Source organism: Doryrhamphus excisus, chromosome 1, assembly GCF_030265055.1.
Source record: "Doryrhamphus excisus isolate RoL2022-K1 chromosome 1, RoL_Dexc_1.0, whole genome shotgun sequence".
NCBI classification, from domain to species: Eukaryota; Metazoa; Chordata; class Actinopteri; order Syngnathiformes; family Syngnathidae; genus Doryrhamphus; species Doryrhamphus excisus.
Window position 1 is genome coordinate 32038371 of NC_080466.1, and position 13260 is coordinate 32051630.

The 13260-nt window shown below is 48.0% G+C and overlaps 1 protein-coding gene and 1 long non-coding RNA gene across 4 annotated transcripts in view; one reads left to right on the forward strand and one right to left on the reverse strand.

The window, feature by feature from the left end:
- The window catches only part of LOC131132540 (uncharacterized), a 38421-nt gene that overhangs the window by 11387 nt on the left and 13774 nt on the right, over positions 1-13260 (forward strand). For all 3 annotated transcript variants that reach the window (XR_009130388.1, XR_009130386.1, XR_009130390.1), the window contains exon 3: positions 8617-8673. This is a non-coding gene — a long non-coding RNA (uncharacterized LOC131132540). The remainder of the gene's footprint in view (positions 1-8616; positions 8674-13260) is intronic.
- Positions 1-13260, reverse strand: part of bcl11bb (BCL11 transcription factor B b) — a 30282-nt gene that overhangs the window by 6313 nt on the left and 10709 nt on the right. The gene's annotated exons all lie outside the window — the stretch shown is intronic.

Below are 13260 nucleotides of genomic sequence, written 5' to 3' on the forward strand. Positions count from 1 at the left end.
ATTTTAGCTGCAAACAGTTGAGCATTTGACTTGGCATTTAGTCCGAAATTAGGCCCTAATTTCACATTTATAAAGAAATATTGATTGACATGTCAGAGGCCAGCTTTTTAATGCTGTGTTTATATTTCTAATATTTCACTAAAGAAGCTAAAAGAAGTATCATGAAGTGTTGCCTTGGTAACAGCAGGATTGTTTTCCTTTATGCCATTAACGAAAACATTTGCCTTTGAAAATAATTGCAGTATATATGCATCCATTCATTTAGAATGATTCATGTAAACAGTCATTACATCATACAATGTTATCATTCATACATATTCTAATATTAGAATAGGAAATTCATATTTACAAAATATGAATTGATCAACAATTGCAAGATGTCGTGAGATGAAAACATGACAAGATTTCCGTACCTAATCAAGTGGCTGGTGCGTGTGACCAAGCCGGTCGAAGCCAGCTGATGCTGTGCTTCAGCTAGTGGCGATTACAAGCATGCTTGGCACTGCTGACTGCCAAGGTTACGTATTGATCAGGTATTGATCACAGGCATTTGTTGATCAAAAAAGGCAAACCACCAAGGCCGTGATTGTTTTCCTCGACTTTGGCAGCTGCCGACATTCCAGTCCGCGGAGCCCGGTCGTGTCCAGGTGTGCTGATGCCAGCGTTCCCACGGAACGGCAACGCAACGGAGGCCCGAGAGCACAGCCCCCTTGGAGGGCACCATTGGTCGTGTGCATCAAAACAAGAGCGACTGGCCAGGAGCCCTGGAGGAAGTTATTAAAACGTTGGCACAGGCACGCAGCGCAACCGAGGTGGGCCGCTAATAACGCTCTCCTTCTCTTCTTTTCTTACTAAAACCACCGGGCCAATTAAAGCCGCCTTCGTGGGACCGAGATCTGAGCTTTACATCACGTTTTATTCCTTCCAGATTGCCTTTTATAGCCATTATTTTGCCCTAAAAAGTACAAACAAAATGCCAGCCAATGAAGAAGGGGAGCCGCCGTATTGACTGCTCGCATATGGCCCACGTCGAAAAATTGGTGCGAGCTCATCGAGGTGGGGGGGTGCGAGGTAGACAGCGGGCATATGGTGTAGACATGTGGATTTGTCTTTAATTTAGGAATTCACATATGCCGTCGCTCCCGCCTGACTTTGATTGCAAAGCCTGAGCTCCCGCCATCGACGCCTGTATCGCAACCCGGCTCTAATCGGGGGGGGCAGCCAAAAAAACACACCACAGTCCCTGAAATCTGTCAAGCATGCAAAGTTACTGGTGTGAATGGCGCTGAAAGCCTACCGACTGGAATGCGCTAACACGACAATCTGTGATGACAACCTGGGTATGCTAACACTTGACAAAGAATGTGAAGCGGCCGCGCTATTCCTCACTATTTACCTCGAGGTTTGAATATCGCTCCCTTGTTATATCATCGTTTTTCACAAATGTATGAATGAACTTCATCAATACTGAAGACGTATTTATGCATTTTATAAACCCAAACAATGTATTTTTATATCTTTTAGGAAGCAAAAAGACATGATGTCGCAATTTGTCATCACTTGGCAGCAGGAATGATACAAGATATTAGTTTACTGCATGAAGCCATGGCATGTCCCACATTCTCCCATCCTGTGTGGAAGTGGTAGGTTTTTGGCTTCTTAGGTTTAGAAGGAATCAAATCAATGCTAAGTGGTTACGAGCCGTCTCGTGTCCCTGCAGCATTGCAAGAGTTGCAATGTGCCGCAAGCAAAGAAAAATAGGAATGTAAAGGTGACTATAGGGGTGTTATTCCGTGTCTACAGGGCTCTAACAATAAAAAAAACATATTTAGAAAGTGATAAACAATATTCCTGCACTCCAACTATGAAAATATTCCATTTATTAACCTTGAATTATAGTTTTGGGCCATAAAGAAGGGACAACTGTAATGTCTTGTTGCAATGGCAAAATGAAGGATTTAAACGTGCATGACCTCCCGTGGGGTCAAATGCCTTTGAAATCCAAATGATTGACGGTTTGGTCAATTCCGAGTGTCGGCTGTAGTCGGATGTTAGTCAAGCTGATGCAGGAGCCTACTGACGCGTGTATTGTGCACGTGCACACCACCATTCCCGGGGAGGGATGCAGGTCGGCCGCGCTGCTCCCACATTCCATCGAGGGCGGCGCGGCAACAGATTTACACTCGGAACAAAGCCCCCCGCAGGCGAGGCCACTGGGACGCAAAACCCGTCCCCGCCGGTCCCTCCCCACTTTCAGCCTTCCCCGTGCGCGCTCACACGCGCACGCCCACACGAGGGAGCGATGTGCACCTGTCAGGGTTAGCTGACACCTCTCCTGCTGGCAAAGCAGCTCCTCATTAGCATGGCTGTGATCTAGGGGTCCCCGGGGGTCCCAACCTCCGCACCTCACCCCCGTGCCCACCTCGAACACCTCTCCTCCCCTCGCCGCCCCCCTGCCCCTCCTTCCTCCTCCTCCTGGGTTTCCCACTCCGCTCTGATGGCTTGTTTGTCATGAAGGCGGCTAATCAAGGGGCCACGGGGGCCGCGCCGATCAACCAGGGACGGCGAGCTGGGGCGATAAGCCGCCGCCTTGGCGCGCGCATCGGCTGGCTGGCTGGCTGTCACACGCACTGCATGTTGGGAAAGAATGGGAGGGGGCACCGAGCGAGACTGCGGAGGGTGGCAGTAGCAGGCGGGGGGTGAGGCTCTCACACGGTGTGGCTGGCTCCATGCTAACTGGAACCAGCTTCAGCCTGCTAACCATATACATCTGTGTGTGTGTGCGTGTGTGTGTGTGTGCGTGTGTGTGTGCAGCCAATACCAGCAACTAAAATGCCTGACAGCACAAAAAGAGGATTTAAAGTAATAGCACTCTCTGATGTGTTTAGTTCCAAAAACACCGCTAAGCTAATTTCTCATCCAAACCAAAATAGAGCAGAATCTCAGTTTTCGGCATTAATCCGCCCCCAAAGGTCAGACGAAAACCGAAACTTGTGAATTTATGGATTCTATTGGGTTTCTCGCATTCTTTGTCAAAGTTGGGCACCTGCATCTTTCTTTGGTGTCCTGGTGGGTTGTACTATTTTTTAAAAAGCACATGCTACACTGGAAAATGGCCTTGAATGCCCCATCAGTGCTTTTAGGAGGAAGAACAGCCATAAACGTGTGTGTCCTATGAACAAACAGACCACACACACGATACAGATGATTAAAGGATTCCCTGGACGGACTCTGTCTATAGTGTCCCAGCTCTAGAGGAGCGACTATCCACTCCTCACAGACGCTGAGTCACCAAAGGCTGGATGCTTATTTGGGTTAGGCTATAATGACAATATGTATAATCATATATTACATATATAGATATATAATAATATAGGATTTTTATCCTATGAAACTGGGATGGACACAGCCCGGAGATTCTGCTGGGTCCGTTCGAGGAAGTGGAAGTACAGCGGAAGCTAGCTTTACCTGATTATTCCCTGATCATACCATAACCATTTCCCATAGCAAACACACTTTTTCAAAGTCGGGGGGTCACGAGACGATACATGAGATTGGGTCTTTGGGAACGAGACCGGGTGTGATTGTGATTTTCAGAAAATGACAATGAAAAAATACAAACAATATCTCCATTTCATTTCCACTAAGTTGCTAGCGACCCCGCCTCCTCCCACCGGGACAAATGGAGTCATGCTGGACGCATGCACGTAACCGTGAGGTGGGATGGAGTTCCTTCATGGTGGGATCCATTCTGGCCTCCAGGCCTTCCTGAATGGCTGCTGTATGGATTTGTCATCCGTTTAGGGCCTAGGCTTTGCTATAGGACCTAGGCTTTGTTTCTAGGACCTAGGCTTTGTTTCTAGGACCTAGGCTTTGTTATAGGGCCTGGGCTTTGTTATAGGGCCTGGGCTTTGTTATAGGGCCTGGGCTTTGTTATAGGGCCCGGGCTTTGTTATAGGCCCCAGGCTCCCCAAGTGGGCTACGCCAGTTGTTCGTGCAATTATGGCTGCACCTGAATGCCTCACAGCACAAGGAGAACGGAGCAAAAAAGATGTGAAGACGGTTATTGTTGCGTGTACATCCGATGACCAAAATAAGTACTTTTGGCGATTATTTTGGGAGTTCTAGATGCGGTCTGTATCGGTGTTTAACCCCCGGCATGGCCCAGCGGTGAAAACATGAGGAGGCTTGGCTTTAACGTACTCAGGACGGCTTTCCTTTTCAATGAGCTGTGAAGAGAAGATGCTTTGGGGCTGAAGAAGAAGAACCACAGGAGGAGTTGACAGAATGCGGAGTGTTTTGTGGGGGGGTGCAAGGGAGCGGAAATGAGGAGGAGGCCACCTGAAGATAAAGAAATAGCATTGGAATATTATCGTGGAAAGGAAATTAAACCGTTCATTCGCTGTCGTTTTTTGTACGCGGAGCCGATGCAGCCCGTCTAGGCGAAGACGCAAAGCAGCCCCCGCCGCCAAGCGTCATGTGAAACCACCACTAATTGAATTGGAAAGTTGGAAAGTGATGAAAACCTGATGAGTCAAGACCGCAGTTGAAATCTCAACCACCCCCCCCCACCCCCCCACCCCCCCACCCCCAGAGCGAGAAAAATATATTGATTGAATTTACGAAGTGAAACATTCCCACCCTCCTTTTTTACATTTCTCCCCCAGCTTCCTTTTTGTCTTCTGACGTGAGCACTTCCTCTGCTGGGGGGGGGCGGGCTCCAAGAGGAGGACTCTAAGCTGCAACTTTAGCCTTGTGCGTTAGCTACGAGTGCTGTGGTGGGGTCCAGGGGGACGCACTCGCGGGGGTCTGTGGACAAAATGGAGGACAACCGGGCGGCGGCAGCAAGGGAGGGGGGGACAAGGAAGCCTGGTAAAAAAGTGTAGGAAGGAGAAGAAAAGCAAATTGGCGTGTGTTGAGGAAGCGGAGGGAAATGCTTTTATCATGACCACCTGCCATTCTATTGTTAATAGCGGAATTACCAGCACTTAAATCTGCCGTTGTAGTGCGGCGCAGCGGGCGACGGCCGCAAGGAAACAATGGCGTCATCGCTGGGTAGAACAAATAAGAGCGGGGGGGGGGGGGACGTCCACCTTTTAATAATAAGCGGGGAGAAAAAGCAGAATGTGAAATACTTCAAGGAAAAGGTCACAGGCAGCCGTTTAGATGTGCAAAAAAAGATGTTTGATGGCGTCCAAAGATAAAAAGCGGCTTTGACAATGACTTTGAGCGTTTCCATCCAAATGAGCTTAGTGTGGCCCCTCAGGGACGCCCACTTTGTCTGCACTGTCAATGTCCCATTCACCACCGCTCAATGCCGTATTGACTCCGCTATGTCGGGTTATTCGATTTTTCATTGGATCAATGCGCTTTATAGCCGCAGCACGCCCACGCCTTTCCGTACATTCTGAAGAAATGTCCAAACGTCCTTCTGCGGAAGCTCGAAAAGAGACAAGCCTGGTTCCCTTTTGTGGTTCCAATCATCCACCGTGCACGTGCGCGGCTGTGCACATGCCCGTCCGAGCCCGAGCGCCGCACCGTGTCCGGCATGACGGTTGTCACGCGGTCTGGTGAGATGAATGCGTACGCTCGCTGCGGAAGAGCGTAACGGAGGAGCAGGTCAATGAGTAGGTTGCCAAATCATCTGCTCAACCTGCCTTGCATGCACCAGCGTGATTGTTGTCGTGCTCCATGTGTTGGGTGTGTGACGGAGGTGAACGTTGTTCCCTGTGGGGAAATGGTGTCGCTTATCCCGGGATTCGGTTTCACACCGTCCCTTGGGAAAGGATCATCAGGGCGGCCCAGGCTCCACCGCAGGTGGAATGTCCCGCCCCGGACTGGCTTCCTGTTTACTTGCTGTTGTCGTTTTCAGCCCCCGCCTGCCTCCGTTGGTTGCTGCCAGGCCGTGACGTCGGTCGCACTGATTCAAGGCGCAGTGAACATCCGCCGCTCCGACAAACATTCCATCAGCAGACCGTCGATCAACATCTTGGGGACCCGATCTCGTGCATCGTCTCGTCTCTTGAGCTGAGTGTCTTGTGACACCCTACCGCCACGCGTCCCTGAACGCCTCGTCCCCAGCCTCGTCCCCAGCCTCGTCCCCAGCCTCGTCCCCAGCCTCGTCCCCAGCCTCGTCCCTGTGATCCAGTTAGCCAGTTTAGTGTTTAAATGCTAAGTGTTGCTTCAACCCAATTTGCAAGCGAGCTAATTAGCGTGCTAACCCACAAACAAAGCGGTGGTGATTTTGCTGATGACGCCGCCGCTCCAGCCTGATTTTGGGGGGGGGGGGGTGCCTCATCAAATTTGGTTGCAGATGATAATCAATTGATTATTTTTAAAACAATAACCCAATCATGTCAAATTGTTCTAGTTAGCCAAGTGTTGACGATGACAAGTGACAACAAGGCATGGGCGTCCTTTCCACACGACAATATTGTTCATCTCCTCGAATGAGCGACGATGCTGAACGCACATGAAACCTAACTTTTGTCGAGATTCATGAAGGGGAACCTTGGTTAGCATCCTGGATCATTCCAGAGGGTCCCACTCCAGCCCAAGCAGCCGCTATCCTGTGTAGTGCCAAATCATCCGTGTAGGAAAACACCTTTTCGTCTTCAATGGAGGAAAACGGAAGCTAAACCTGGCGACAAATGAAAGGATGCAACTTGGCCTCTCATATTTTGGAAATCCTCTCAAAATATTATATATATTTATTATAATATAGACTTTATTTGGACTTGAACTTTTCCCCAACTTTATTTTGTTTGGTTTGTTTTTCATAATATTCTGACTTCAAAAACCAGCATATTTTATCATTAATATTTCAAGTCTATGGGTGGCACCAGGGTGGCTTTATGCTTTATTCTCATAAAATGAAACCTTTCGACTTTTTTCTCTGAATATTCATTTAAAAATGTCTCAATCTTTTTTTATTTTGACATTTTAAAAATGTGCCACAGGCCAATAAAATAAACCCTACAACCAAGGGTCCGCAAAAGGCCCCCGGATCACACCTTGGACACCCCTGATGTACGCCTTTCTTTCCTCATTTATACGCATGTAGAATTGTTGAGTACAACTATAAATAGTATTCTACAAGTATCAGAGTAAAGTATAGTATAAAAACACAGCTGATTACATCATCATCATCACCATCTTGTTCCACTTCCGGGTCAGCTAGCTAGCTAGCAGGATGCTAACGAGGTGTTTAGCGACCGCCCTTCCGGCCAGTTTGGAAGCAAACAGGCACGCATGCGGGCGCCAGTCAGTTGATGATCGCCGTGCGCCGCTAGTTCGTTAGGATTCATCAATTGATGGGTTCGTTAGAAGTTCCTGGAAGCACGGCGAGCCAATGAGAAGAGGAACAGCAACTCGGAGGCGGCGGAGAAGGCTCGTACCATTCCGCCAAAATGAGTGACAACTCAAATAGAGGAGCTTTTTGGTCGCCGTGGCAACAATAACCACACCATTCTCCTGCCTGCAAGGCCGCGTAGCGACTCTTGTCAGACGGTCTCGACGCCACGCTTCTCCTGCCACTCGGCGCCGCCCTCTTTCACGTGGCGGGCATGGTTCTGGCAAAGGCGTGTCCAACTGTCTTCACGCCACGGATAGAGACGTGCTGGTCCCTGGTGTACCCTGCACCCGCCCCGGAGGGCTCCGTGTGCCCCCCCCCCCCAATTCTTTGTCATTATCTCTCTGTCTTTGTGGCCGTTATCACGCTGGTACATTTCCTGCTGCTGGCACGGCTCCTGCATAGCTTATGCTGAAAGAAGGCTTTCATGGAGCCACTGCCTTAAGGACGCGCGTGTGCCGGGGCGTCTGTTCGGGCCAGCGCTGCCCCCCCAGACCAGAGGCCCAGACGAGGTCTGCTGGTACCGATCGGCCCGATTACATCTCCACTTTGTTTCATTTCGACTGGCTCGGGGAAAAGCCGGATTTGAAGAAAAGCACAGGGATTTATTGAGTCTGTTTTTCCTCCAAGTTGGTTGCCCTTTGACCCCCGGGCACCGCCATCTAGGGTCAGGTTGACAGGCCAGGTTGGCTCCTCCATTTTGTTTTGATGTGTTAGTCACGGAGCAAGCTAATAAAAAGCAGATTTACATTTATAATGAATAAAGCCAGGAGTCAAATTGTCCTCGTAATCCTCTTATTTCCATACCCCCCACCCCCGCCCCCACCCCCCTCTGTTTCTTTATATGTGGCTATATAGCCTAGCATGCAAGTAGGTCTGCTTTAATCATTTCAGATATGATGTCTGATGTTGCAGCCTGGTCCATGCCAGCCGTGCTCGCAGCCAAACAAGTCATTTCGCTGTCCTGTTAGCATTGACGCTAGCAAAAGGATTAGGGTTGTCATAGCAACGGCAGATGCTATTCTTGTTGCACAAGGTGTTGCATGAGCAGGATTTTTGGGGGGAGTGGTTCTTCCCATAATGCTTTACTGCTGTATATAAAATCAAATAATATTAATAAGAAAATGCTTTGAGCCTTTTTAGCCGCATCCTCATAATTACATATTGCTGCTTTAATTCATGGCAGCAAATACCAAAAAGTGTCTGGAATATGCGTGATGGTTTGTGTCTTACATCTGTTTTTCTTTGTCTTTTCACAATAAAAGACGCCGTCAGCGAGCCGCTTTCAGAGTGTCGCCATGACAACGAAGCCACAACACAAAGTAAGTTTTCTGGCATTTTTTTCATATTTGTATGTTGCATGGCAGATTTCCACACCGGCTTTGGTGCAGATCTGGATAAAGGTTTTCTTGGCTGGTTAGCCGCTTCCCTAATAAAGTGGCAGCTTAGCGATCTGCTACATCACCGCGTTCCTTTTCAGCCATCTTTGTTTTCTTGCATCACACTAATAGGACACGACAAGTAAGTGGATGCAGGGGGTGGGAGCGGGTGGGGGGGGTAAGTGCCGCCGCGGCTGAGGCAGCCACTAAAAAGCCAAACGGGGCCGTAAACGCCGTTTCTCCGCTAATGAGATAAGAGGACGAGGGCGGCGTGAGGCGGATGACGCCCGCTCCGATGGGCTAACAAGCGACGTCTCCGCTCGCTGTTTCACAAAACGCTAATCGTGCTGGCGAGGTGGCCCATTACGCCGCACAATAGCCGCACGCCCGACTCAGGCTTGGGCAGGAGTTCTTCCAACAGGCCTGGCTTAAGGCGAGCCGGCCAGGAGAAATCCCGTACACTCGTTCCTCCTTTCAAACATCCCTCATGGAAGACCGCTGTTTCCTAGTTTCCTTGTGCGGCCCCATATTGCTAGTAAATAAGCATATTTCAAGAAATGGTACTTATTCTTGGCGATGAAGCCTCAAAAATGAAAATGGCCAAATGATCACTGAAGCAGCAGAAATCAACAAGCCTTCTAATTGGGAATGTTGTATCCTACATCGGCCACTAGGGGTCGGTGTTCGGGGAGACGCTGGGCTGGACTTTATGTCCTTCATGGCGTATTTATGACCATATTGGGTACTACGTTAACTGCCCTAAACGAGAGATTACTGTCAATCCCAATTGAATCAATTGAACAGCAACCTGCACACACATGAACACACACACACACACGAACACACACAGACACGCACACACACACGTCACCGCTACAAACAGGAAGCAGCACCGAAGATCCATCCTGAATCACAGCCAATGTTTACTACACAATGTGATAGCTAATCATACACCGCCTTTCTGTGTGACCATCGTAACACTTTTTACCTGCGTGGGGAGTCTTCAAGTAAGATTTTCACAATAGGGAGGAAAATAAGGTAACGCCAAAGTTATCCTTGGACGTTTGCTGGCTGGGGATCTTGTGAGCTACACCCCCCCCCCCCCCCCCCCCAACTAAGTGTACTTATTTCATGTGCAACCTTCCACCATATTTCTGTGCGTAGACTTTGTGTCACATCGCATAGCATAGCATAGCCTAGCATCACATAGCATAGCATAACCTAGTATCACATAGCATAGCCTCGCCTAGCATCGCCTAGCATCACCTAGTATCACGTAGCCTAGCCTAGCATGGTGTAGTGTGGTCACAGTGGTGGTGGTGGGGGGGGGGTTGCAGGAGGGGTTGCAAGTTGCACATCTGGAGGACGCGGCGCGGCGGCACATGCTGCAAGTTAGCGGTGGCGCTCGCACTCCAAATTAGTGGCAAGTTTTATTCCCCCGCTGTGGTAGGAAAATATCAAATGTGCTGCCATATGAGTGCCATAAAGCCGCCTTTGGAGCGTTTGATGCCTTCATGTGGGACTCTTTAGGATCCGTGCGTGTGAGCGTTGGCTGAGTGCACGTCGCTCTTCTGTCCATGCTTTTCAGCGTGCATGTTTCCACTCCATGTAGCACTGTGACGTGTGTCAGGTGTACACGTGCGTCGGGTACATAGACCGAGATGACCCCGCTGGATGCAACACACACACACAGAAAATCTAGACGTTCCCCCAGGGTGGTCCCGTCTGAGGCTCGGGCACGAGGGGCCCGTACACACGACGGCGATGCCATGGCGACATTTGATCCTCTCCCGTTTGCATTCCGGCCGGCCTTTAGGAAGCTAATCCACACTGCTAGCTAGCCTGGGAATGACGGCGATAGTTTAGCATGCGATCAGTAATGTGCATGCTTTTATTTTGAAACACCCAGTCGCAGCCTTCCAGGCCTTCGACCGTCAAAATCAGATTAGACTTTGTGTAGTTGGAAAATCCACCCGTTTAAAGAATAAAACATTAGGAGGAAAAAAGGCTTAATGTGTCTTTTGAATGAGCCTTTTTATTTTGGAAATATTTTTATGGCGTTAAAATAACTTTATTCTGCTAAAACTATTTTTCTCATCAAATTGCAACTTAATGAATTAGTTAAATTACAACTTAGTTTCATTTAGCTAAAATTAGGACGACGCCTAAATAACAGCGCTTTTTTCCAAACTCTCCTTAAGTTTCTTTTTTTTCATTAAATTATCACCGACATGAATATTTATTCTCATACTGAATATTTCTTTTTATTGCAATTGTTATTTCATTTTGGTAAAATATTGAATGAATTTTACTCCAACTGTTACCAACTTGGCCAAATGTACTGTTTCTTGTTCAATTGAATTGATGTCCTTAAATTATATCAAGTATTTACATTCTATAGCATGGGTATCATGCTAGGAATTATTATTATAATTATTACAAATCTATATTTTATAAATGTTTTTCCAAAGTCCATTGATTGCATTATTATATCAATAGAAATGATATTTATAATATAATATAATTTTATTCACAATTTCATTCATTGAAAGATAATTGTAGAAAAAGATGTTAAATATGTATACTTGGTGAAATGTAAATGTTGTGACTGAACGTTGCGTTGCGGTGGGTTGGTGTCGCTCGTCTGGGAGGAAGTCTCCTCGCTAGGAGGTTGGGGTCCTGCTGAAATAAAAAAGGCAGGACGGCCGAGGCTGCCATGTTTACACGCGGCAGTCCAAAGCGTTGCTGTCTTATTTGTGTTTACGTCTCCGGCAGGCGTGCACGTGTGATGTCCTCAAGGAGGTCAAAACATCCAAAACATGCGCGCACCAATATGTAATGCATGCATTCCGATTGAACATGTTTTTCTATTTAATCTGCTACTTGACAGCATGGGACGCACACACACACACATGCACACACACACACACACTTCATATTTGTAGCTACAAAAAAAGGCATTAGAGGGAGGTTGGAATCATAAACAAGTTCATGTTACTCAGGGAAAAAAGTCTTTAAAATGGAAGCAGCGTAGTCTGCATTCCCCACTGACACACACACACACGCACACACACACACACACACACACAGCAAATGAAAATAGACACACATGCCTCACAGCAGACATAAGATGGATGCGCTGGCACGCGTTCAAAACACTCAAGTGCCAACACGCAAAGACACACACACACACACACACACACACACTCTAGTGGCACCATGTTAGCCCCTAATCACAACCCCGGAGCTTGGACATCAAAATGAAGCAAGTTTTAGGGAGGGTGTGTGTGTGTGTGTGTGTGTGTGTAAAAAAATCAGGAGTAATTAACGCATTTTCATATGCAAATGTGATTAATGCAAAACTACAAAGTCATTATGCAAATGCTCTTTTCCTTGAGCCTCTGTACAAATATTCGCCGCTCAAATCAGGGATCAGTCTCGCCATCGTTCTTTTTTTTTTATCACCCCCCCCCCCCCTCACAGAGATAATACGTAAGTAGCATGTGAAGTTATTTGGAAGTGGCATGGTGTGTGTGTGGCGTGCGTGTACGGATGGCACCGCCGCCACGCCGCTACGCCGCTACACCGCCACGCCGCCTGCCTACTGATTGCGGGCTGCTTGGCACTGGAGCGAGACAAGGAAGCGGGCGCACAGGGGAAGGTATGAATATGCAAGAGCCTGATTGCTTTTCATGATTAAAGCCTATTTAATATGCAAATGAGAGCAAGCCAGGTGATTAAAGGAGCATTGGGTGGTGGGGCAAAAAAAGGTGGGCGGGGGGACGTGGGGGATTGAGAGGAGAAGGGGGCACCTTCACATCCAAAATGTTCCAACCGTCCACGTTTGACCTCTTTGGACGTGGAAGGTCATCGCAACTTTTGGCTTTACGGCAACTTGAACGCTTTACAGCAGGAAGAACCTTTCAGCTTTCAGCTCATTTACTTCCTGTCGCAAATAACCGAGTCCTTTCCGTCCTCTCCATCCTCTCCATACACACAAACGTCAGCGTTACCCAGCGTTACCCAACGTTACCCACGCAAAGCTGAAACTCGACCCTGAACCCCTATGAAACTATGAAAAGTATTTCTGGGGGATATACAACAAAAAAAGTGGCCTTACGCTGAACGACGCATCGCCTTGATGGTCGTCGGTGATGTCTTACGTTATCCGAGCTGAAGAACATCGGTCGGAGGATGGCCTTAGCATGGCCTTAGCATGGCCTTAGCATGGCCTTAGCATGGCCTTAGCATGGCCTTAGCATGGCCTTAGCACTTCTCTACCAAGCAAGCCTAGGTTTGTTTTCACAACTTCAACAATGACATCCATAACTCAAACCCTCTACTGTTGCTTTCTTCTGCCATTTCCTCCAAGCCTTAATATTCCCCTCCTTTTCATGGCAGATATGCACCATCACCCTGAAGGTACGCCATTTTACTCTTTTTGTACGCTTCAGGAACGGAAGAATGATGAAAAGCAATGTTCCACTTTGGATTACTGGAAACATCAACTAATAGTTTGGGATTCCCAGC